A 25467-nucleotide genomic window follows, 5' to 3' on the forward strand; every position below is an offset into this window, starting at 1 on the left:
TATTGTAATTTTCAACCCACTCAAGCCCTGCATATGGCAGTTTTTGCATCATGGCGTGACCATAGAGGTTGTATGCATCCACATAAAGTATATAATTTGATGGCCGTGCTGGATCATAATCAGGCATATGCTTGTTATTTGCTCTGGCATATCTCTGGGAACATTGCACCATCCCTCCTCTTATACATTTCTCCATAAACAGATACATATCTTGATCGTGGATTAGATCCAATTGCATTTTGGTGTTCAAAAACGTTGCGGCCCATGCTAGACCCGGAGCACTGTAAAAATACACTGGGTCCAGTCCATAATTTTGCATGGAAGATTTTCTGAATGCCTGCAGTATATCAGCTAAGAGGGTGACATCAAGTTTCAAATATGCCATGTGATAATCACCAAATGTCTTGCATTTTAAATTGTTCCACATCAACTGAGCATGGTGATAATCTTCATCAGTGATTCCAGATCCTCTGATTCTGCTGTAAAACTCTTGTTGTGGTGGCAGAGAACACTCATCAAATTTAGAAAAATCTGTAACATAGTCATATGGATATACACCCTTCCGCCTAATTAATTTCAGGTCCTGATTCGGAAACAATGCACGTGTGATTTTCAAGTCATCATCAGATAATTGAGTGGTCAGTGTGGCCAGGCTAGCAGATAAAAATCTGTAAGAATCAAGAAATCTTAATTGAATAGGAACACCATCAACTTTAATTATCTTGCTAATAGATATATATTTTTCATCATTTTCAGCTAAAATATTTAAATTCTGCTTCTCAAACCCCTCGTATCTGATCAGATGATGGAAATCATAATTGGATGCTCCATGGCAAAATATGGGGATAAATCTTGGTCTCTTGATCTTAATATTACAGCTATTACACAGGGCCTGTTTATATCGACCATCTGTATGAGAATGGTGATGAACCTTGATATTTGTATCTGAAAATTCAGAATCACATACCGGGCATTTTTCTGCATTGTTGAAATCCTCAATCTGTTCCTCTGTTAAAGGCAACATAGGCTTTGATTTTAATAAGATGTTAGATGCTATGTCACGGCACACATTTTCTATTCTATGTGCAAATATTTTGATGGCATTTGGTCCCTTGTATGAATATTCTTTAATAACAATACCATCCCGTACAACTACATAACAAAAGCTGGAAGGTTCATGTTGCTGGTACGGTGTAATTGATGATTCTTCTGGATCTGGATTGCAGAATGCAAGAGATTTGAGATTCGATTCAGAATCCCAGACAATATATACAGGGTGTTCCAACAAGGCTTCATACTTTTTGAATTTGCAATTTTCACTTGGATTGGGCATCACCATATGAACAGGTTTATGGTTGCCACAGTATTTCAGATGCTCAATTAACTTGTTTTTAGCAATTTCTGCACTCTCTTCCCGAACCCCCTTCACCATTTTTCTACCATCAAATACAGTTAAGCATCTTCTGCACAACTTGAATATTGTATGAGTTTTGTCTAGTTGTGTTCTCACTAAAGCTTCAAGATTATGTATCAGAGTATAATGATAAGTGCCATCCCCTTCAATTAAGAGCAGATCAATCGGAATTGCAGCTTCATCATCAAGTGTACTGATTCTGAGAGGTGCTATCGGGCAATTGCCAGTGGAACAAATAAATACATTAATAGATAATTGTTTGCCATTGATGTGCCTGGCCTTTTTTTCAAATTTATCAATATTCTGAACTGACATTGGATATTCCAAACCCTCCATTACTTCGTCAAAATCGTGCTCATGTTGCTTGTAATAAGTTATTCTCTCAGGATTTCTTGAAACTGGATACAAAGCAGCTAATATACACCACAAAAAGCATTTCTGGTCGGTGTTTTTTATATTGACCACGGCTCTTTTGTTTTTGATATTGGCAGGTAATGGCAGATATGTAGATCCTTGCAATGGGCTGAATTCAGAAATATTAACATATAACTTGTGTGATGAACCGCATAGGCTTCATCCTGACTCTTTTGCTGCAAATTCAGAGTGTTTGATATTCAGTTGATTTATCAAGCTGCTTATTATTGTGTCTGAATTTGCATTTGAATATACCGGCACAGTTTCTGTTAAGTGGGGATGTGTAAATTTTGTGCCATTTGGCTTCTTATATTGTACAAACAATTTGAGGGAGAGCTTATAAGAGCCATTTTGTGCATTGAGAATTGCCTGCAGATTAGAATTTATACTGTTCAAGAAATTCTCAATGCCACATCTTGGCTCTGATACAAACCGGTGATCCCTTAATTGGCCGTTAAAACTGCTACGGATAGGTGCATGGCGTAGCTGTTTTGCTGCTCTGGCATTAAGAGGTGCTTCGTGCTTTCTTTTCAGACCAGATGTAGATGGTTGTGAGGGCAATGTTGATGACTGTACATAAGAATTACACTTGTGCCATTTGTAATATGCCTTGCTTAATATTTTGTGGCATCTTGGACACATTTTCATGGCCTTTCTGCATTTCCTAGGCTTACAAATATGCCGGTGCCTAGCCCAATGAGAACTAGATATATTTTTATTACACTGATTGCAATATTTTTGTTTTGGCATTTTTTTCTTGTTGTTTATTATATAAGATTTTCTGGGCTTCAATTCAAAACTTTATACTTAATAAAAATATCAGTTGGGTTCAGCAGTTAATGGCTGAGCTGGTGCTTTTATACCCAAACAACAGCAGTAACTAGGTTTTGGTGATAGTTTTGCTGATGTACAACACACTTCACCAGGTTTAAAACCTCATCTCTATATCAACTAAATACAATTCAAAATTGGATTTTGAACTGTGCAATAAATATTCTGTAAGTCTCACTTGTGTTTATATTAACAGAACAAGACAAAACCAGAATTGTATTCAGGATTGCATGTTTTCATACAAAAAAGCCATATTTTTGACAAGTTTATAAACAACAATCATACAGATATAACTTTTACACACATGGCCGAATCTGTCTGAGCAGAGGAGAAAGAAGTGTCATTCTCATAGGTGAAAAATCATATGTTTATGATGTAAGAAATGAAAGGGTCACAGAGCAGTTCTAGAGACCCGATTCAAACACAGAAACCCCTTGATTACAAAGCAATAATACCAACACTTTGCTGTCAGAGAGGTCCCAGACACTCTACCAGCTTTGAAACCTCAACTGTATTATCAGCTAGCAGTGAATATCTCATGTGTGGACAGTTGTACATATTTCAATCTTTTATCAGGACTTAAACCCAAAGCCCCTTACAATGCAACAATATTAACACTTCTCAATATGGAATATGCCCACATTTTACTGGGTTCTGAGACCTTAATGCAGACAAAATTGGATTTTGAACTGCCGTAATATTTTCTAAGTCTTTGCATAGGCTCATATTATCAGAATAGAATTGCTTTCAGCACGAGGGGGGTGCAGTTCATTGCCACTGTGTGAAAATATGTATCTTTATCTCAATAATCTTTGTTACACTTTTACATGTTGTCTTGCATGACTAGGAATTTGTTACACTTTTTCCCCTGTCGCACAGAAAGATTAATGGCCCCTTCAGTGAATCGTACAGAAAAATCATTAATGTTCCCTTCTAGCATGTAGATTTTATCTCTTGCCGGCACGCAAGACATGAAGGCAATTAATTATGCTTACCCGCTCTTCTCATATTGTATTGAGCAAGTGGTTATAAAACATGAGAAAATAAGAAAACTGAGAAATTCAGTATATTGTTGTAAAACACTTTTTACCAGGTTTAAGATCTGGGGGCTATCAACTAGCAGTAATTATTCTCAAAATCTCACTTGTGGACATATTATTTTGCCACACGTTTTCAATCTTAAATATTTTATCAGGACTCGAACCCAGAACCCCTTGTTTACAAGACAGCAATATTATCATTTTGCCATCAGGGGAGGCTTCACATTTTATGAGGACTTAAACCCGAACCTCCACACCTGAAGAATTGGGGTTTAAGCCCCTCTTGCCATTGTTTTAAGTATGGGTAAATCTATCTGTTGAGCCCTCGCCTTTTCTACACTAGAAATTCAGAATTTCTTAAAAATCAGAGCATATCACACCTGAAAAATTGGGGTATAGGCCCCTTTTGGCTTTGTTTTAAGTGTAAGCAAATCAGATTGTTCAATCAAATAGCCTCGCCTTTTCTACACTTAAAAGTTGAGCTGTCCGTACCACCAATACCACTACTTTTGCATGTACGAAATTTTGAAGATTCTAAGTTCAAATTGCAGTACAGTGTCAGTTAACAAATGAGTTTTGTTAAAAAACTCAATATGCTGACCAAGGCAGAAATTTATTTTATTTTAAAACATAAACTAAACTTAACGTTTCAACCTTCTAGCAAGGTCTTCTTCAGACCCTGTACTCTTGCTAGAAGGTTGAAACGTTAAGTTTAGTCTTTTTTTTAAATAAAATAAATTTCTGCCTTGGTCAGCATATTGAGTTTTTCACATATCATGGAAACAAGGCTTAATGGTGTTGTGATTTTTTTATCAATGTTGTGAACATTTCATAGAATCAGTAACTATTATTTACTCTTTGTCCCCCAACCCCTCATTTTCTGCTTTCTCACATGATTTAGCAATGTTTTCCATACAGTGATGCTCAACTTCTTATAGTATGCACAATTGCCAGCAGGTGGTTTCCTGGCGCCTGAATTTCAGAGCTGGCACCTAGCTCTGATGAAGATGTTTCGAGCACTGGCTGTAACATTGATGAGACTTGTGTTTCTTAATGTACGAAAATATAAAATAGTCAAATATGAGCATTATTTAAAGTTCTCGCAAGACATGTTAAACCAGTCTGTCGTCTACTATCTTTAAACATGGTGACCAATTTTTCTCAGATACAATGTGAGACCAATCCTTTAAGTTATATTGCAACTATAAACAGTTCAACTCAAAAGCTTTGCATTTATGGCGGTCATCAAAAATAGCATGTGTGTGATCTTACATTTTACCGCCATTCCTCTCATAAGCTAAGAAATATTATTTTAAAAGTTTTACTGCAAAATTGCAGACCAATGAAATCTCTAAAATTACTCAGTTAAATTCCTTACACTCTGAAAATGTATTCTAGAAAGCTTTGAAAAAAAAATTAAAAAAATAAAAAACATTGTAGAGCATAGCATAGCAACATGCAGAAAATAAGTTTTTCATCCACCATCTTGAAACAAATTGTTGAATTTGGTTCACAAGTTTCCTAGCTGCAGAAATAACTTCACCTAAATTATTCTAAATTTACAGCAGCTATCATGGTCATTAAATAGATGACTTATCCCTTTCTGCCCATCCACCCTAACTCATGCTCCTCCTAAATCATGCACCATATTTTGGTAATTTTATTGTTAAATAATTGTGCAAGTGCATAATATTCCTTAAGTTTCATGCACAAAGCTGATATTGTGGTAATTATGAAGATGCATGACTTACATGGGTACAGAGCTTCTAATCAGACATAAATAACATTTTACTGCATAGGCAAGCAACCCATTAGGATGAGAAATGACAAAAATCATTTAAGGTGTGTTCCAATTTAATTATGCCACAATTAACGACATTTCAATAAAATGTACTCAATTCTCCCTTGAAATGTTTAAACATGCAAAAATTTATTGTATCAATTGAAACTATGATCTGCCACTATCGTTTCCCCTCACATAAGGAAGTAACAGATAACCAAAGTGCTCCCACATTTCAAAATTATAAGCTTTGTTAAACTATGCTGCATCAATAAATGCAAAGGTTTTATCTAAAAATTTCTGGCACTTTTACTATTTTGTTTCTTAGATGTATAATATTTTTATTTGTGTTAAAAGTCCATTTCAAGCATGATTTGAGGATAAAAGCCTGAAAAAAACAACTGTGACTTGTACTACAGTACTACATTAATTATTTTTAGTATTTAAAGCACTGCTAAGCTTTTTCTTTACAAGTTTTCCAAAAAAAATTCACAATCGTAGAATATCACAAATATTTAAAGCAATAATTTACATTTTCTGAAAAAACAAACAAAAATAAAACACTTTTTGTCTGGTTTTTGGTGCGTTTTTTCAAGGTGTTTTTTTTTCTAAAAACAAACGCATGGGGAAAACTGGGATGGGCCCACCCAGGCCAACCCTGGCAATAGGACGACATTGCAGGACTCATTGAGCACACACTTTATGGAACATCAACGTGTCCTTGATGATTGTGTGGGCCCTACCATGACTAAGCCCCACTGATGCTGAAATGTCATCCACTGATATATGACAGTCTGTCTGCATGAGCTCATCCACCTGCATAACATGCTGGTCTGTGACACACTTTGGTGCCCCACTCTTCGTGTCCTTTGCGAAAGTGTTTGTTTCACTCCTGCACCCTTGACTGGGACGTACAGTGCACCCCATATATCCTTTCCATTTGTCAATGGATTTTACCACCGCCTACACTTTCCGCTGTCAAGAAGCGCACAACTCCCCGCTGCTCCTCTTTGGATGTCTCCATTATGCGTGGCAGTCAAACACGGAATGACTGGACATGGCCACTACTCATTTAGCAGCATACCTTGGCAGACACATAACGCCATCTAGTGGGAAAACATGCGTGAATCAGTTTTGCCACACCTGCACCCCCATTTCGGGCCCATCGACCCATTTCTAACTACCATAGTTTTGGTGTAATGTCCTCTGCCTCATTATTTATTGACTGAGCCTAATAAATCACAGGTCGTTAAAGAAAAACACCACACAAACTTCTGCACACTGCATGCCTTAGACTTTCTAAAAGAAAGGGGATGTGAGGTTTGATACACCCTAGTGGATTGGCTATAACCACATGTAGCACCTCTTTTGAATGTCAATTGTGGCGTGCACTATAGTAAAGTCCCCCATGCATATTGCATGCAATTAAGGCACATTTAGGGGAAGAAGATGTGGGGGATAGAGCTACACATTCTCGATCTTGGTTCATTATGGAGGTGATGTGATCAGTACCATTCTCCAGCTGCCTTTACCCCCAGGTACCTATCCAGGGTGGCTACAAACAAGCAGAAATTAAATTCCCTGACTCTTCCAGGTTTTCCAGGACAAAATTTACATTTTTCCCTGACAATTATAAACCAAATCCATGTTTTTGCAAATGGAAATTAGAAATTCATACAGATCCAGGTATGTATTGTATTAAGTACCCATATTAGCTTTCAAGAAATTGACTTCATTTCTCTATAATTTGCATTCAAACTGCAAAATAGTGAGTTTGGAAAATTATTACAATTCACAAGCTAGGGAGGGATTATGTGATTTTTTTTTATATGCAGAGAGTTTTCAATAAAATATTTGATTATTTTTAAAGTTACGGCTAAATGAGATTAGAGTGAATAGCAATGGATGAAACAAGAAATTTTGTAATGTTGATATCTCCACTGAGATTTGGAAATCTCTGATTGACTTATTCTTTGATGCATACACCTACTTCTCTTTTATTTATAAAGTAAACAACTTAACTCTTGCACATAAGATAAACAACTGAATCGCACAAAATGAAGTGTCATATTTCCTTCATTATCAATGGGATGTCTCCTTCAGTACAAAAATTCACAGTATATCCAAGTGAAATACTGTGAAACTGGCTACACGCAGTTATCCCATTATTGCCGGCGAAAATAGTATATAGGAACGTATTAAAAATTTAACACAAGCAATTTATAGAAGGGGAATCTACTGCACTGTACAGGTGCCTGATTTAGCTAATCAAATATTAAAACAGGAACATGCTATTGATAACAACTTCCAAAAGTTTATACATCAGGGCATCCAGGAAAAGTTCCAATGGCGTTTTTAAGTGACGCTAGTGGTTGGAGTGCGACCTGCATATGTAGGCAGGAAAAGTGGTTGTAATCTGGTGGAGTCGCAGCACAGCATTTTAGGACAGTTCTAGGTTAAAGCTGACAACTCTCATACAATCTCCCACCGACTGCGAGGTACATGTGGCAATCAGATTGTTGCATGCTCAGAATCCGTCATATAGCCACCAGCAATTGTGTGAGGTGTACAGGCCGGTCATCGTGAGCGAAGTATGGTCAGACGATGGTGCAGACAATTCACGTAAGGCCAATCCAATGTGCACAACCCCATACAGCTGAGTACAGAGTACATTTGGGGTCTTTTGCATCACATCATGAGAGATCTTGGACCACAGTTCCAGCTTTGAATGTACCGACTTTCATCTTTTTGTTCAGCTGAAGAGGCTTCTGGCAGGACAAGGTTTTGACAGTTACACTACTGTAGTACAAATAGTCTTTGCTGTGAGAGACACATATAAAATTTAGTGCCATGCTACAACAAATGCCAGAACAAGGGTAGTGATTATGCCGAAATTAGGTTAGGAGTCACTAAATAATACAATAAATTACTACTGATATTCTTCCTTATTTATGCCTAAACAGTATGGACCTTGATTTTTTGTTATCTTTGGTGTTATTATTATTATTATTTGTTTACTATTTGATGTTATTTTTCCCAAATTCACATTTTCATTTTATCGCATTTTCTGGAAATATACCTAAAATTATACCTTCATGGTGTTTTAACCTATTGTTTTCAATTGTAAGTCACATGGCCTATGCCTGTTTGTGAGAGTTTGATTCCTTGGAAGTTATTTTCCATACCTCCCTCTTTCATTTTAAGGTAAAGGGATTTTTTTCCTCGTATATACTAAAGAGTGCAAAATGGCCACATACGGCGACGCACCCAAAAATTTTAAATCAATCTCATGTGACAGATACCAATATATTATGGCACCAAAAATTGGCATTATCTTCTTTTGACTTTCTTAGTGTTAAGTTTCCAAAATTTGCGTTTTTATAATAGAACATTTTTCTGCCAAATATACCAAAACTTATAAAGGTTTTTCCAATAATGATTGATTTTGATTGATTTGGTGTTTTAAGTACACTTTATGCAGAGTAAGGCTAATCGGGACTGGACCTACAGTTTATAGTGGGATCCGGAACATGGACCACTATGTGCCTCCACCGGGTATCAAACCTGGGACCTCTGTGTTACAAGGCAACAACGCTAACACTGCGCCACCAGGGAGGCTGGTTTTCCAATACGAATGATATGATTTTGAAATAAACTGGCAACTATGCTTCAAATATTATAACTGTCACTAGTTGTCATTTGTGTTTAGTATACTGTGACAATTCATCATTGCTAAATACACGCTTCAAGAATGTTTGGTTATTATCCAAAAAGGACCATCTTAAGTGCTGTGACTTTGCTGCTTGGGCTTTAGAGCAACTTGAAACGGATCATAATTTTGGACAAAAAATTATATTAGATGAAGCTCATTTATGGTTAAGTGGATACATTAACAAACAAAATTGTCATTTTTGGTGTGAAAACAATCCACAAGAGATTCACGAGTCACCCCTGCATCCGCAAAAGGTCACATTATGGTGTGTTTTATGGCATGCTGTTTTCATCGGACCATATTTTCTTCCAGAACGAGGTAGGATATGTAGTTACAGTGACTAGTGAGAAGTACCGATTGATGTTAACAGATTTTTTGTGGCCTAATTTATATGAAATTGATTTGGAGGACATGTGGTTTCAACAAGACAGTGCCACATGTCAAACTGCTAATGCCACTATCAATGTATTGCAAGAACAGTTTGGTGAAAGGATAATTTCAAGGAATGCAATTGTTAGTTGGCCTCCAAGAAGTTGTGATTTAACTCCTTTAGATTGCTTTTTGTGGGGATATTTGAAATCTATAGTCTATGCAAACAGACCACGGACCCTTGATGCATTAAGATTGATAACACTGTTAAGCCTTGTTTCCATGTTAATAAAACATTAAAATGCTGACCAAGGCAAACTTTTATAGTATAAAAATATACATAAAAATGTAACGTTGTTCACAACAAACTGTTGTGAAGTTTCGTCTGAAGAAGACCATGTTAGAGGGTGGAAACGTTAAGCTTTTATGTATATTTTTATACTATAAAAGTTTGCCTTCGTCAGCATTTTAATGTTTTTTAAGATTGAACATCGAACATTGCATTCGTGACATTAGGCTGGAGTTATTGCACAAAGTCATCGAAAACTGGGTTCATCGAATTCACTCATGTGCACGAAGTCGAGGTGCACACTCAAAAGATGTGTTTTTCAAAACATAATGTAATAAACTATGCTTCAAAATAATATAAAAGATTTGGTTGTATCTGAAATAGTTTTTATTTTATTTCATTGTAAAATCATATCGTTCTTATTAAAGAACCCTATACTTCCATTCTGCTTTTAAACTATCACTTTAAATTGTAGGTCACATGGTCTGCATATTTTTGTGATAGTTTGATATGTTGTAACCGATTTTTGAGGAAGTTCTTTCCATTATTTCTCGCTCAACAAATACCGATGTTATGACTCCCCTGTGGCTGTAGGTGAGCACTCTATCTCTGCCAAAATCACACCACTTATCGCGACAAATACTGATGATGCGGCTCCCATGTTCCGGTAGATACAAATATCGTGGGAAATATGTGATTTAATGTGGCTGTCGAAATTATTCCATGTATAACATGCATTACAGTTTTCTCTTGGCTAAAATGTTGGAAAACTTGTGTGTTCTATATACACACATGGCAAATTTTGTTTCTTTAAGCCTAAAAAAGTAAAAATGTTGGCTTTCACTGTATTTTTCGTCATTGAAGCACATTTTTTAAAATTCGTGAGAAATGCCAACAATTCACATTTTATGGCAAATTTGCACTATTTCGCAAATTTGAACAGGTGAAAAATGTGTCCAGACATCACTGCACATTCATAAACACTACTTTGCAGCAAATAATATTTTTCACTGTTATCATGTTTGCGAAAAATCAAGGTCATTACTAAGTGGAACTTACTTTCTGGATGCCCCTCGTATAAATCAGTAGATGAAAAGTGAAAGTTCAGCAGGGCTGGCAGAGAAAAATCGGTTACTAAAGATAGTGATACGCTTTTAGGATTTAATGATTAGAGTAATTATGATATTAAAATATTTACGAATTTATTATTAGTATTTTATTTCATAACATTGGACATAAACATCATTCAGTGACAGATTAATAACCATCTCTCACAACAGGACAAAGTGGGTCATGATAGCACTTGTCAATTTTTCGTAACATTTACCAATGCATATTTCTGTTTCACTTTTTCGTGATATTGTTCAACATATATGTCCCGATTTGCTGGTTTCTTTTTGACATCAAAGAATAGTGCAATGCCATTGTAAACGTACTTGTGTAAACCCAGTATTACACCTGGATGATGAAACAAAGCCTTCGTATGCATTGTTACACTAAATAAGGTTAAATGAGCCAGAAGAGTAATAAAATTCCAGCAGCATATTTGCAGTGGTGAAGCAGACGAAGGCTTCCATTTATACATGAAAATTTTGTTGGATGCCCTGATACTAACATATCCCTTTCACAGTGGTTCTTCAAGAAAGTATACATGATTCCATTATTAGTAACAGCAGGTGTAAAAATAATACTTTTAATTTCTTAGAAATACATATATTACCACCCCACAAGCAAATAAGGGTTGGCTGTATTTTTTAGTACATCACAACTCCTTCAAGAAAAAAATAGCTTTACCTCAAAGCCCATCTCTCTTCTCTGCTTCTCTTCTGCAGATGATGGGTTTTCCAATTCAGAAGACATGTTATGGAAGTCCTGCAAGATTATCTGGTTTGTCTATGCATGGATAGCACACAAACTTTGGAAAAACTGTCATCCTCTGAAACCTAGAACGAAGAAAACTGAAGTCATAAGCAGGGTAGGGTTGGGACATGGGTGTTTAAACACTGGGTAGCTAAATAAAATTTGGGTAAATACAGGGTATTTATGAAAATTATAGTCATCTACCAAGAACAGCCATAGCTCAGTTCGAAGAGCATCTGACTATCACTCGGAAGACCTAAGCTCATCCTGGGGCAGGTGATCTGCACAAGGGAAAATTTTCCCTGTTTCTGCATGGCTCTGAGATTCACCCAGACTCATATAAATCAGTACCTAAAGGGTAAAGGGAGGATGATAATCAACATCACAACTATGGCTATGATCAAGAATATGTGGAGCTCTATACCTCCACAGCATGTGCACAACAAAGAGAAAGGGGGATACATTTGCCTTTCTTTTTTTTTAGTTATCTACCTCAAAAGTAGATATTCATTACAAATTAAATGTTCCCTTTATATTTTGTCTTGAGACAAAAATATAAACATTCCTCTTTGCAATTGCTACAGTTGAACATCTGGATTCCCTACCAAACTTGTAAAATTTATTGTAAACTGCATTTTTAAATTATACAAAGCTTTCTATATTTCTATTCCTATTATATTTTGGTCATTCCAGTTGAATGGCTTATTGCAGAAAGGGACCTGAGTCACATTTTTCAGGTATCGGAGTTAATGGTATTTTTGATTTACCTAGTTACAGACACATCTTTTAGTGCAAAAAGGACATCAGTCACACGAGGCTATAGCCAAGAAAATGCACAGTGAAAAGTGTACTTTAATGCAGAAAGGTACCTGAGTCACTGACTCGGGTCCTTTTCTGCAATAAACTTAGCCGTATTTATACGTTGTGCAAACTGTGTACGCTAATCTGTAATGCAGCTCGGGGCGGTAAAAATACTGTCAAACTTATCGACACCAGTAACATTAATGGTTTCACAACATGGTGGCCTCATGTCTACAAAAAAAAATGTAGCATCTGTGAAAACTACCATGTGTTCCTACAAGAATAGGCAGTATTTTCAGATTTCCAAGTACCATTACTTTGAATTCTGTGTTGAACATAAGGGTACTGTCAAAGTTTCCGAATTCATCAAAGGTTTGACGTCTTACACCTTCTATCTGTCCAAAGGTGCAAGAATTGTAATTCCTACCCCACGTATGTTCCCAGTTGCACTAAATTGAAGGACATACGAACTGCCTTGTTGTATGTAGCAGACGACATCAAAGGATTTTAGGAAGATATTCTTCAGTGGCCCAGTACACGCGGCAATGAAACAGACTCAGATGTAGAATAACACATGCGTGTATGAGCTTGTACATTATTGTACTAAAACCACCGACAAAAAGTCCAGAAAGTGCAGTGCACTGTCATGTATTGATGAATCTATAATTTTCTGTGGCATATATAACACAACCTAACCTAACCTAGCTTATGTGGCAATGACAAACGGGCGTTTGTAGGATATTTCTCATCTTTAGGCAGCGGTACATTTCTTTCTTACACTATCAATATTATATCGTATCAATCCATAAGATTGTATGTTTATTTTATTAAGTCTCTCTGAACGCTTCATGTTGACCAGGGCATTCACTTGTTTTTCTCAGCTGTCTCAAGCCTCTTAGGCATGTTTACAATGCATTGTGTTGTGCCATGCAAACCTCCTGAGCATTCAGGAACAGGTAACACTTCTGGTTTTAGAGTCAGCGGTTTGCATGGTAGCAATTATGATAATCACACGATTCGGCGATTCGGCATCGAGGAAGAGCTCGATGGCCAGGGAATATAGAGGTGAGACAAGCTGGGAGGTGACTGGACTTTTGGGCATTGAGTTGGTAGAGAAAGGTGGTCAGCAAGGCAGGAGGTCGATAGTGGAAGCACGCTTTGGTCAGCATAAGAGAGAAGCTTACAGAGGACTTCGCTATTTTCATTCAGCTAAAGACTTCAGATAGACAGGTAATTATCCTACACCCAGCCATGATGCAGGTTCAACGGTTCGCAAAACCCAACGAGTAACCATTGTCTTTTCAGCAGTTTAATTCCTTTGTGTAATTTGTACCTTTCGCATGCCAAGCGATAACTCGTCATGTCAATGACGAATGGTCTCATCAAGAGGATGAATGATGAGTAGTTTACATCACCCCATCAATTAACTGGTTAACCTGCTAGATACTCTTAAGATCCCGCGAACTTTAAGGTTCGTTACGTGGTGGATTTGCTGGGGTTTCTCATGCATTTTTTCGGAAATGCAATGAGAAAAGAGTTTGTTAGCCAGTTTAAAAATTCAACCCCACCCCAACTTTCGTTACGTGGTGGAGATTAGCGGGTCTTTTCATTTTTTCAGAAATGAAAAGAAATTTTTAACCAGTTTAAATTCAACCCCACGCCAAATATTGACACATGGTCAAATCCCACCCCAAAATTTTGCTCATTTATTTAGTTTCTTTAGTATGTCCTTGCCAAAATTAATTTTGAAAATACATAGGGCTTAAAGGTTTTAAAATTAATGGGGGGAGAAGAATTTATATATGCCATGATAGATGTTTAGTCTAACATGAGGATGAATTCGATTAAATTTATCAACTTCAAGTTTGGGTCGATAATCAGCAAAATGTAAGAATGCGGAGGAACTGCGCCCTAGCTTCGTCGCGGTTACCCGCATCGGGCTGGCGCTATGGTATCAGGAGCGTCCGGCAGTCCGCGTGGCGGAAGGTTCGATGTCGGATTTTAGGGAGGCCCATTTCATCAAAAATGTGGCCGGCCCAGGGACATCCGTGGACGATTCCCTATCAATCTGCTCCTGGTATCTCTGTGGTTTACTCATGAACCCGGTACCATGGCTACGACAAATTCCCACCTGGGAAATTTTTACCATCCAGAATTTTAAATAAGGAAGAAGGGAAAGGCATTTAGATTTGATGATTTCTTGCATTGACAGTGATTTTAGAACGTAAAAGGTAGGAACATTTTTTTATATGAACTTGAATACGAAAATTATTACAACGTTGGTTATGAGGATGCAGTAAGCTACAGTAAACAGTAAACGAATTTTTATCCTTAACATTTTAATTAATTAATAACGTGGATTACAAGTGGATTTTAAAGTTATATTATGAATGAGGAAAATAAATTAGTGCCACCGAGTCAGAGTCAATCGGCACTATGGTGCATTTTAACAAGTCATGGCACAGAGTATGCTTGTTTGAGTCAATATTTTGTTATTGTTATTATTATTAATTGAGATTTCTTAAAAGTTTAATTTAAATTTTGTTTAAAACTGACCGTAACTTGTAAAGGATTTAGAATGCTTGAACTATAACTGCTAAGACTATTGCAAAGAGGATATTACATTTTATACATATATAGTTTTGGGAACGAATAAGACCCCGAGGACCACTCATTTATATTCTTAATGACTGAAGTCTCCTAGCACCTCTTGAAGGGAGCTTGGATTAAGGAGATAGTCAAGTTTATACGAGATAGTCACTTGCCTTATGTTACCTTAACTTCCGCATACATTGCCTGAAAATTTTAATCCATGTTAATATGTAAAGATACGAAACGCTAATTATATTCCTCGACACGCTGTACAATTATGTCCGCTATTACGCCAGGCGTATATAGTTAGAGTGGCGTACCGTGATTTAGGGTATAAACCGCCCGATTAATTAAAAGTTCTAGTTGAGAAGTAATAGATGTGACGAGAGATGTCCGTACACAGGTAAGCAGTTGTGACGAGAATGAATCCGTACACAGATATACATATACTTATATGCTTTAAGCAAAGTTAGGCACAGCCAACTTATTTTGAATAACTAGAAGAGAATTAGGAGAGCATCACACGGCGTGGACGTTTCTCACATATTAACGAGATATTTTTTGTTAGTATATATTTATATTTTTTTTCCTGTCCGAAACATTGTTTCGTTTGACAGTTGAATATTTATCCTTAGCACGTTGTAGCTTCGAATGTTAAAAACTTTAAAATGCAGATTGTTTTAAAATCTTAAATATAAATATTGCAAGTTTGCTCCAAGTTACGGCATTTATTAAAGTGAAACAGGTCTAATATTTTAAATCCACTCGCGTGACATAATAATAATTTATAATAAAATAGCACTAATAATATTAACAATTAAAAGCAGACTTATTATTTAATAATGTGCTTTAGGCACAAAAGTTTTTTTGCAGTATGTAATAATACTCGCTCAGCGAATACATCACTAGAATTTTATAGTTACTCTTCAGAAGAAGGTATATGATTATATTAGCAAAGTTTATTTTTAAGCGCCAGTTATGAGAATATTTATATTATATGAATATGTAGACGTCGACGTCAAGATTTTATTGCGCTCCACTAACAAGTGTTTTCCTTCGGATATTGGATAGCTACCGATAATCCTGGAAATCCATTCTGCCATCGCAGAATGATAATGATTAAACCACAACGGTTTTAGTTTAAAGCTTTGCCACAATAATATGCTAAGCATATTTTAGAATGAGTAGAGAGAATTAAAGATTCTTCAAGTTTTAGTGATGTTAGTATTTTAATGCATTTAAAGATCGCATAAATAATAATTATTATTTTATTTCAGGTAGTCAGGAGTAAATCAGTCTCAATTTTTTTTTCTTACCTTGTACCTTAGTACGGTTCGATTGATTTCAAAGAATTTAAACGTAAAGTTAACACCTGAAATTAAATAAGATAAGTTTGCAGTAAAATTCAAAATAAGATAAGTTAAACAGTGCTAATAAATTTAGAGAATAAATAAATTATATTAAATAAATAAATTACGCAGATAAATTGAGCCTAGAGTCAGAAATAATTAAAAGTTGAGTTAAAATATTTACTACTTAGACTAGGCAGGCTTAAAGTACGTATTAGCTTTGAAGAACTGTTTGTTTTGATTGCCTAAGCAACATGAAAATCATTGCGATTTTTGTTATTTTAAACGGATTTCTTCCATACGTAAAAGCTTCTAATTTTATTTATCTGTTGAACAAGTCCTTTGACTATCCTTATAAAATAATTACAATTTTAATATTAACAACATTTATTATTAGTATTTTTATAATTTTCGTAATCTGTTATTTTCAATGTCAACGCAAGAATTCTATTACTTATGACCATGAGTGTACCAACGAGTTACAGTTAAGCAAACTTAATAATGATTCACCGCCCATTGACCAGATTTACGACGATGTTGCACCGATTGTTGAAGTGGTACCATTTAAAACGAGTCACCCGCCAATTCCCCCACCCCTGCCTCAGTCCATTATTATTCAACCTAGGGTACAACAAGAAGTTCAAGATGTATCCAGAAATAGTTTAGTCACTAAAGACGACAGTATAGATTTGCCGAAGAATATTTTATCCGTTAAAGATAGAGTTCAGAAATTTGCCGTAAGCAAGGGTCCTAATTTTGTTCAAAACAGTTGCCAAATGGAAAGTGAATTGCCTATTTCACACTGTGTTCAGCCAGTTGTAAAAGTTAGAGTCATTTGCGAATCAGTCACCAGTAAAAGTCGAGGAAGTTTCAAGTGTTACTTTAAAAGCAGAAAGTAAGCCAAATTCTCAGGTTTCCGAACCTGTTGTATCGTTCACAGACCATATTTTTTACGACTTCACGTTCGCCTAGAATTTCTATATTCATTACGATTCAAATTTTAAGTATAATTCATTTTTTACGTTTGATTGTACCTTATGCAAGGTTTATTAGTCATTTAGTTTGCTAGCAGCTTTCCAAGTTTTGTTATTGTACGAGCACGGAAGTGTTCAAGTAAACACACTGTCGCAAGCGCGACGATATTTTTTCCTTTCCATCCTGCCTATGATGTAATTTTCAAAAGTCCTTGACTTTATTTCGATTCTCGCAGCGCTTACTAGACTTTGTTTGTAGTAATTTAAAGTTTTGTAAACTTTAACGCCTCATGCTGGTGGTCAGCGAATCATCGCGTTGCATTTTCTTCCTCCGTTCCTTTGCCCGCTGCCCGAAGCAGCGATTTTCCCCCTCCACCTATCCCGAACGGAACCCGAACTTCCCCGAAATCGCCGATCACGCTTGTCGCTGTAGAGAACTCGGCTCAGTTAAGTACAAGCAACGACGGAATGCAACGATAAGCAGAAATACATTGCAGCTGAATTTACAAATTCCTTTCTCCGCACTGTAGCTCTCTCCCGAGTACTTTGAACACGCTGGAAGCTCAGAAAACACATAGCATAGATTTTCTCGAATCAGTGGCGTTCGTTCATTAAAATTTTATGGGAACAGTTTAGTTACGCATATAGCCATCAGAATTTGATTTTCACGATAGAACTTCATGTCAACAATGTTAGGGATAATTTTTGATATATAGATAAATTTTGCCATAAAACGTCGCATTTATGCACTTCAGACTAATCACGACCAATAATTTTACAAAGGAACAACAAGACGATTTTTTTTTGCGTTTTTCTCGCAAAATTTTCCCGTTTTTCATAGAGATATTTATAGTACGTAAATTTTTTGGGAAATCGACGTACATTTGGTTTAAATCAGGATAAAGTCAAACGAAATTTCGATAAAATCAGGGAAATTTTACAAAAGGGCAATTTTAGCACTTTATGCACTTAGAGTAATCGAAATTGTTAGCAACATGCCAAGGCTAAGCCTCGGTGATTGGCACAGGCATGTGCAGCAAAAGTCGCCACGGCATCGTTAGCCTTTCCAAATTTAAACAGAGTGGTTTACCACAAATGTTATAATTTGAGAATAATTATTATTATTAATATTTATTATTAGGAAGTTTAGTTTATCTACCCAATTTGCACCTTATTTGACACTGCAGCAATAAATTCATTACTTCTTACTGATTAACTTAGTGTTAATTTTAGTACAGTAGGTAATAATTAGTAATTTGTATTTGTATTTTAATATAGTGCATAACTATTCTCTATCTATTTTGTTTGGACATACCTAAGGAATTCACACACCATTCTTATATGAGTCAAGTATACCTTTCCGCGGCGGGTCTGTTTACACGACCAAGTGATTTGAGGTATACGGCGGACTCAAGAAGTCTTGAGTGGTTAAATTTCTTTTGTTTAAAGGAAATTTGAAATTGAGAAAGTTTTTCATTATTTTTATTGTGTTTCAAATTTGAATTTCACTTTTTAATTCCCTGATGCTATATTTTGTTACCACCTGGAGTTTCAACGAAACTCAGAAGTAGCATTTACTAAATTTTGTCTTACATTGTATATTTATGAACCACGGCAAATTGCACCGGCCTATTGTTTATTAGGAGGCCATTAGAGGCTTGTCAAAGCAACCTCTTAGAACACTAATAGCTTGCTTTGCGCAACTCAAATTTTATATATTTATTTTAAGGGTTCACAACATAATATATTTTATAATTTTCAACAGAATTCAGAACATGCTTGCAACACTTATTTTTGTTTATTAATTCTACATTTTATAATTTTGAAGTGAAGTCTATTACTGACAATAAATTATTTCAGTTTATTAGAACACGTAATGGTATTTTAATATCAGGCTTAGGTCAATTTATTGTTATTCAGAATTTGAATAATAATATTGAACATGCACAGATCAATTCAGCTTAACGAAGGGCAATCTATATTTTTTAATTATCAGGATTTTTCGCAGATTATTGTGGATCAACAAATTTTACATACAAGAATTTTAGCTTTCGAACAGGTAAAAATGAAGGAAATTGAGTTACTACCTAATATTCCCAAGAATTTATCTGATTTCACTATTCCCCAATGGACTCCGCTTGAACTTGCTTTAAAGCAACTTAATCAATCAATTAGTAAGGGCATCTCATTTCAGGAATTAGTTTTAAACCCTTTGCCCATGTCTATATTAGTTTTTGTTATTTGGAATGTGTTATTAACCACAACCCATCAGCATCAGCAATATCATGCGAAACAGATTCATTTAGAGCAGCGCAGTAATAATTAATAGGTTAAGGCAACACATTAATCATGGACATTAATATTTTAATTACGGTTGGATATTTTATTTAAATTTTCCTTATTTATTTTCAAAGAGTTATGGCAATTGTTTTATTTATTTATTTAATTTATTTTATTTTGATGAGACAATTTAATTTGATTTTAAAGAAAAGGCAATGGAAATAAGTTGGTATTGGGTACTTGCATGAACATGAATTATACATTTCCTATCCTTCATTATTCCCTTTCTTTGTCATAATTTTCCCTTTATTCAACCTAACCTGTCTATACGGAACGCCATGGACAAGCAATGCCTACACCATCCATGGGCATTTTTCATGACGGACATCCGCAGGCAGTCTACTATTACCAGGCAGAAAGACTTATTACCATTCTACGAGGGAGACATGCAGACATTTTTAAGTACTATTTCAAGGAGAGACTCGTCACCACCAATTTGAGGGAGACATGCAGACATTTCTAATTATTACTACACGGAGACTACCTTTTACAGGAAGGATGTAGTCAACCATACATTTCCCAGTATAGCGGACTATACACTATCAACGACACCTAGTGATGGAGCTAGATAAAATTTCCCTCCACACTGTTTGCAGTTCAAACAACAACTTTTCCCCATCTCCCAAGTTCTACGGGTAATTTACCACATTTTTTACATTGCCCCAATGCAGTCAAGACGACAAGCAATCCAGAAAGAAGAAGCATAGAAAACATACATTTTACAAACAGCAGTTCCGGTCAGGTAAAAATTTACTATCCTTCGGACACCTCTATTTTTTTGGTTTCGTCAATTTTTGACATTGATACTTACGTATCTGCTTCGCGGAACATTCCTGAAGGTGTATTAACGTTGTTTTGATGAAATTAATTGCAATTTTTCACATTACCAGAACGTCTCTCTGGTAGGTGTTTTCCCTTGCCTGAGACACAATATCGCGAGTACACCTTCCTACATAATTGCGCGTCCAGCTTCTCTTTTGCCAAATTTTTGACATTCAAACTTACGTATCTGCTTCGCGGAACACTCCTGAACGTGTATTGACGTTGGTTTGATGAAAGTAAGAGTAATTTTTCACCTTACGACTACTTCTTCCTCCTACCGTTCCGTTTGCCTCACACACAACATGGCGCGCACACCTTCGTAAATAATAACGCGTAGGAATGACGCATCGGCCTTGTTTTTTCTCGATTTTCAATTGTTATGCAGTGTTTCAACCTTCGGAACCCAAGAAAAGCCCGTCGACAAACTTAATCAAATCTATTTCTTTTTAACTTTATTTTTCGCGTTCTCACACCAAATTTTAACTATGTATCCCAACCTAATCAACTAACCTATCCACGCACCAATGGTTCGTGGGGCTAGCGCCAATGGTTTGTGGGGCTAGCGCCAATGGTTCGTGGGGCTATCTTTTTCACTATTGAAACCTTTGCGTGGCCTACTAACCTATCCACGCGCCAATGGTTCGTGGGGCTAGCGCCAATGGTTCGTAGGGCTATCTTTTTCACTATTGAAACCTTTGCATGGCCTACTAACCTATCCACGCGCCAATGGTTTGTGGGGCTAGCGCCAATGGTTCGTGGGGCTAGCGCCAATGGTTCGTGGGGCTAGCGCCAATGGTTCGTGGGGCTATCTTTTTCACTATTGAAACCTTTGCGTGGCCTACTAACCTATCCACGCGCCAATGGTTTGTGGGGCTAGCGCCAATGGTTCGTGGGGCTAGCGCCAATGGTTCGTGGGGCTATCTTTTTCACTATTGAAACCTTTGCGTGGCCTACTAACCTATCCACGCGCCAATGGTTTGTGGGGCTAGCGCCAATGGTCCGTGGGGCTATCTTTTTCACTATTGAAACCTTTGCGTGGCCTACTAACCTATCCACGCGCCAATGGTTGGTGGAGCTAGCGCCAATGGTTCGTGGGGCTAGCGCCAATGGTTCGTGGGGCTATCTTTTTCACTATTGAAACCTTTGCGTGGCCTACTAACCTATCCACGCGCCAATGGTTCGTGGGGCTAGCGCCAATGGTTAGTGGGGCTATCTTTTACACTATTGAAACCTTTGCGTGGCCTACTAACCTATCCACGCGCCAATGGTTTGTGGGGCTAGCGCCAATGGTTCGTGGGGCTATCTTTTTCACTATTGAAACCTTTGCGTGGCCTACTAACCTATCCACGCGCCAATGGTTTGTGGGGCTAGCGCCAATGGTTCGTGGGGCTATCTTTTTAACTATTGAAACCTTTGCGTGGCCCTACTAACCTATCCACGCGCCAATGGTTCGTGCGGCTAGCGCCAATGGTTTGTCCACACCCGGCACAAACTTTACAACACACCCACCACACGTCATTCTCCAAACCCTCGATCCACAGTTCTAACTCTCGTCGCAAACGCAGGGAGTTCGAAACACTGGATACCAACAAAACACAATCACGACACGTCATGATAGTCACGACGGTGTATGAAGGTGATGGTGTATGAAGGTGTACGAACTTCATGGTATACGCAGATGTACGCGCCAAGCGCTATCTCCGTCGGAGAATTAATTTTCAACGAACAACATGAATTTCAGCTCTGAAACATTCCCAAATCACACAAAACACCTTCCTGATGTTCGACAATGCTACAGGAACTAATTACGGTAAGTAGTTTCTTCTGTAAAAATAAATAAATGTGTCCGAAGGATAGTAAATTAGTACCCATATTTTTTTTTTAAGAAGAAGCTTTTACAATGGATATCCAATTGCACATGCAAGCTATAACAAACATAACTACAGCACTTTCAAACATTGCAGACAGCATGCTTTAGTTTTATGCAAATGTTTTTCCCAAACAGTTAATTGTGTTTCACCAATATGGTACATAGTTAAAAATACAATTGCACATTGGACATTTTCTGATATTTTCAATCAGAGTAGACAGTTGATAAGATACTGCAAGATTATTTTTTTTTGTGTGCAGTCATACAAAGGTATTCACCAAGCCATATATATGTATACAGTGTACAGATTAACGTAGAAAAGAAAATTGAACGCTATAGTTATGTTTTACCAGCGACAGTTATCAGTGTAAACAATTATATGCATTGAATATTGTATTATGATACATTGGAATGTGCACCATAGCCGTGCAAGTTCATATATTCAACGAGGTTAGGAGTGAACTGGCTACGTAATTAGCAAAATGTATTACACAGGCTTTAACACAAGACAAAACATTGGGATATATATATATTGTGTCAATATTTTACATGCCTATTTAGGACGAATGTGACTATTCACATTTTATAGACTTACGTGTGTACCCTTGTCAGGGTTTGGAGCGTATTTACGGGCTCCAATCTTAAGAAACAGTGGGAGCTATGTTTTGTTTTGCGAAGACGCTCCAGCCATTTGCCTCGCTGACGACACAGAGTAGTTACCGCTTGGCGAGGCATCACAGACTATTGACTAAGCGCTGGCGGATGAGCAATTCTACATAATAAACATTACGTACGCACAAATGTGGTACATTAAGAGTTTTATCGCTTAACGACACGAACTTTTGTGATTTCTAGTCTTATAATAGTACATATTATTGTTTTTTACATCGCACGAACATACGAATTTGTTAGTATTAAAGCTATTATTCGTTATAATGTTTAGGGAATAAAAATTTTCTTTCCTTCAGGATGCGGCAAACAAGAGAAAGTTATGGTTTGGTGGATTTCTTTGGTATATTTGGTTTTTTAAGAAAATATATGGAATTGGCGAACCTGAGTCATGTCAAGCTTTGCGATTTGACTTTTAAATTTTCAAAGGAGAACATTTTTCTCCGTCGGGGCGAACGTATCAATCCATAAGATTGTATGTTTATTTTATTAAGTCTCTCTGAACGCTTCATGTTGACCAGGGCATTCACTTGTTTTTCTCAGCTGTCTCAAGCCTCTTAGGCATGTTTACAATGCATTGTATTGATTCGCGTACGAGCGCTTGTGGCGATAGGTTCACTAGCAAAAAGCGGTACATATCCGAAGGAGCAGCAATTCGCGAGTGATTGGATCAATTTCGTCGACTTTATTGTCAACGTTAATTGCTTATAGTGTGTAATGCATCGATTCAGTGTATTTTTTCCTTTGATGTTCAAACTAGACAGCGCCCCATTAGATCACCGTGGCTTCCGGCGGGCAGCCGGTTCCCACCCAGGATGCCGAAATGTTGGACTCGAGGGAGAAGACGGCAGCGGAAGGATTAGTCAACCTGGCCACAACGGAGTTTACATTAATCCAACCTGATGATGACGTTTCCATGACCGACTCTGTACAACGGTCAGGTAAAAGGACGCTGGACGAGGTGAGTGAAGCCGATCGCAATCAAGAGAAAATGTTTCGCCCCACTCAACTGGACCACCGACCCCCCACTCTTTGGTATTCGGCCGACACCACCGGCTCATTTGTGGTCCTCTTAGAAGGACAGAACCAAAACATCGGCAAACTTTCTAGTGGCAGCCTAGGTAATAAATTCCGGAAGGCCAACATTCCAGTGTGCCTAGTGGAACAATGTAGCAAAAACAGGGTACGGGCCACTTTCAAAACAGCAGAACAAGCAAACGCTTTCGTCAGGAACGGGACCTTTTTGGACTCCCTGGGGGTCCGAGCCAAAATACCACATAGCTTGATTCAACGGGAAGGGCTAGTGTATGGGATAGAATTTGACGTGACAGAACAGGACATCCTCGATGGCATCGATTCTCCCTTTCCGGTTACTTGCGCTAAACGCCTAAAGAAAAAAATCTGGCGAGAGGATGGCACTTTCCAACTCGTGGACACAAAGTTGATTTGCCTCACCTTCCACGGCAAACACCTGCCCGAAAAAGTGCTGATAAATAAGGAAATCTTCACAGTCAAACCGCGAGTTCGATCGGTTTTACAATGCTCTGGCTGTTTTCGGTATAATCACTCCCAGGTTCAATGCCGGTCTCAACCACAATGTGCTAACTGTGGCCAAGAAAGACACGGGGAAGGATGCTCCAACCCCCCTCACTGTAGCAATTGCAAGGGCCCCCATGGGGCACGTGACCGCCAATGCGATTTCTGGCAAAGAGAACAAACCATTCAAACTCGTATGGCGGAAGAAAATATTTCCTATTATGAAGCAAAGGCCAAACTTCCACCCACCCCTAACTCGGGAAGATATTTTGAATCCCATGCTAAACAAGCGTGACTTTCCCAAATTGTCTCCCACACCCACCTCGACCTTCTCGACCGGAACACGTAAACTCGGTGCTTGGGATAACCCCTTTCATACATTACAGAAGCATTTTGTTTCTGACCCTTCCGCCCCAAGTGGTCGACAGACCGCCACGCCGCAGGCAGTGGAGACAGTTCGTTCAAAAAACAAAATTCCTCCCCGCCGCTGGACTGGCAAGCATAATACTCCCGTGCCCCATTCCTCCTCGAAGGAACAACATGCAGATCTACAAGTCAAGGCATCCAGCACCAACGTTGAAAAAACAAGAACCATTTCTAGTTCATCGACATCGGAAGATGAATTTACCCCCTCTCCCCCCATCGGGCGTAACGTTCATCCGACCCGGAGGGCCCCCCCCGGACCCGGTATCATCGCCGCCTTCGGAACCACTGCAAGTTCACCATTCCGAACAACAAACGATCTACAAATCACTCTTGGACCTCATAACGACCTTATGGGCATCAGTGCTCCAAATATCAAATA

The 25467-nt window shown here is 37.6% G+C and overlaps 1 protein-coding gene across 2 annotated transcripts in view; it reads left to right on the plus strand.

Moving 5' to 3' along the window:
- Window positions 1–22081: 22081 nt before the first annotated feature.
- LOC145999494 (uncharacterized) overlaps window positions 22082–25467 on the plus strand; it is a 168857-nt gene continuing 165471 nt past the window's right edge. For both annotated transcript variants that reach the window (XM_083136458.1, XM_083136455.1), the window contains exon 1: window positions 22082–22397. The gene's annotated coding sequence lies outside the window, so the exon portion shown is untranslated. The remainder of the gene's footprint in view (window positions 22398–25467) is intronic.

The sequence above is a fragment of the Lepisma saccharinum genome, chromosome 15 (genome assembly GCF_977018435.1).
Source record: "Lepisma saccharinum chromosome 15, izLepSacc3.1, whole genome shotgun sequence".
Lineage (NCBI taxonomy): Eukaryota > Metazoa > Arthropoda > Insecta > Zygentoma > Lepismatidae > Lepisma > Lepisma saccharinum.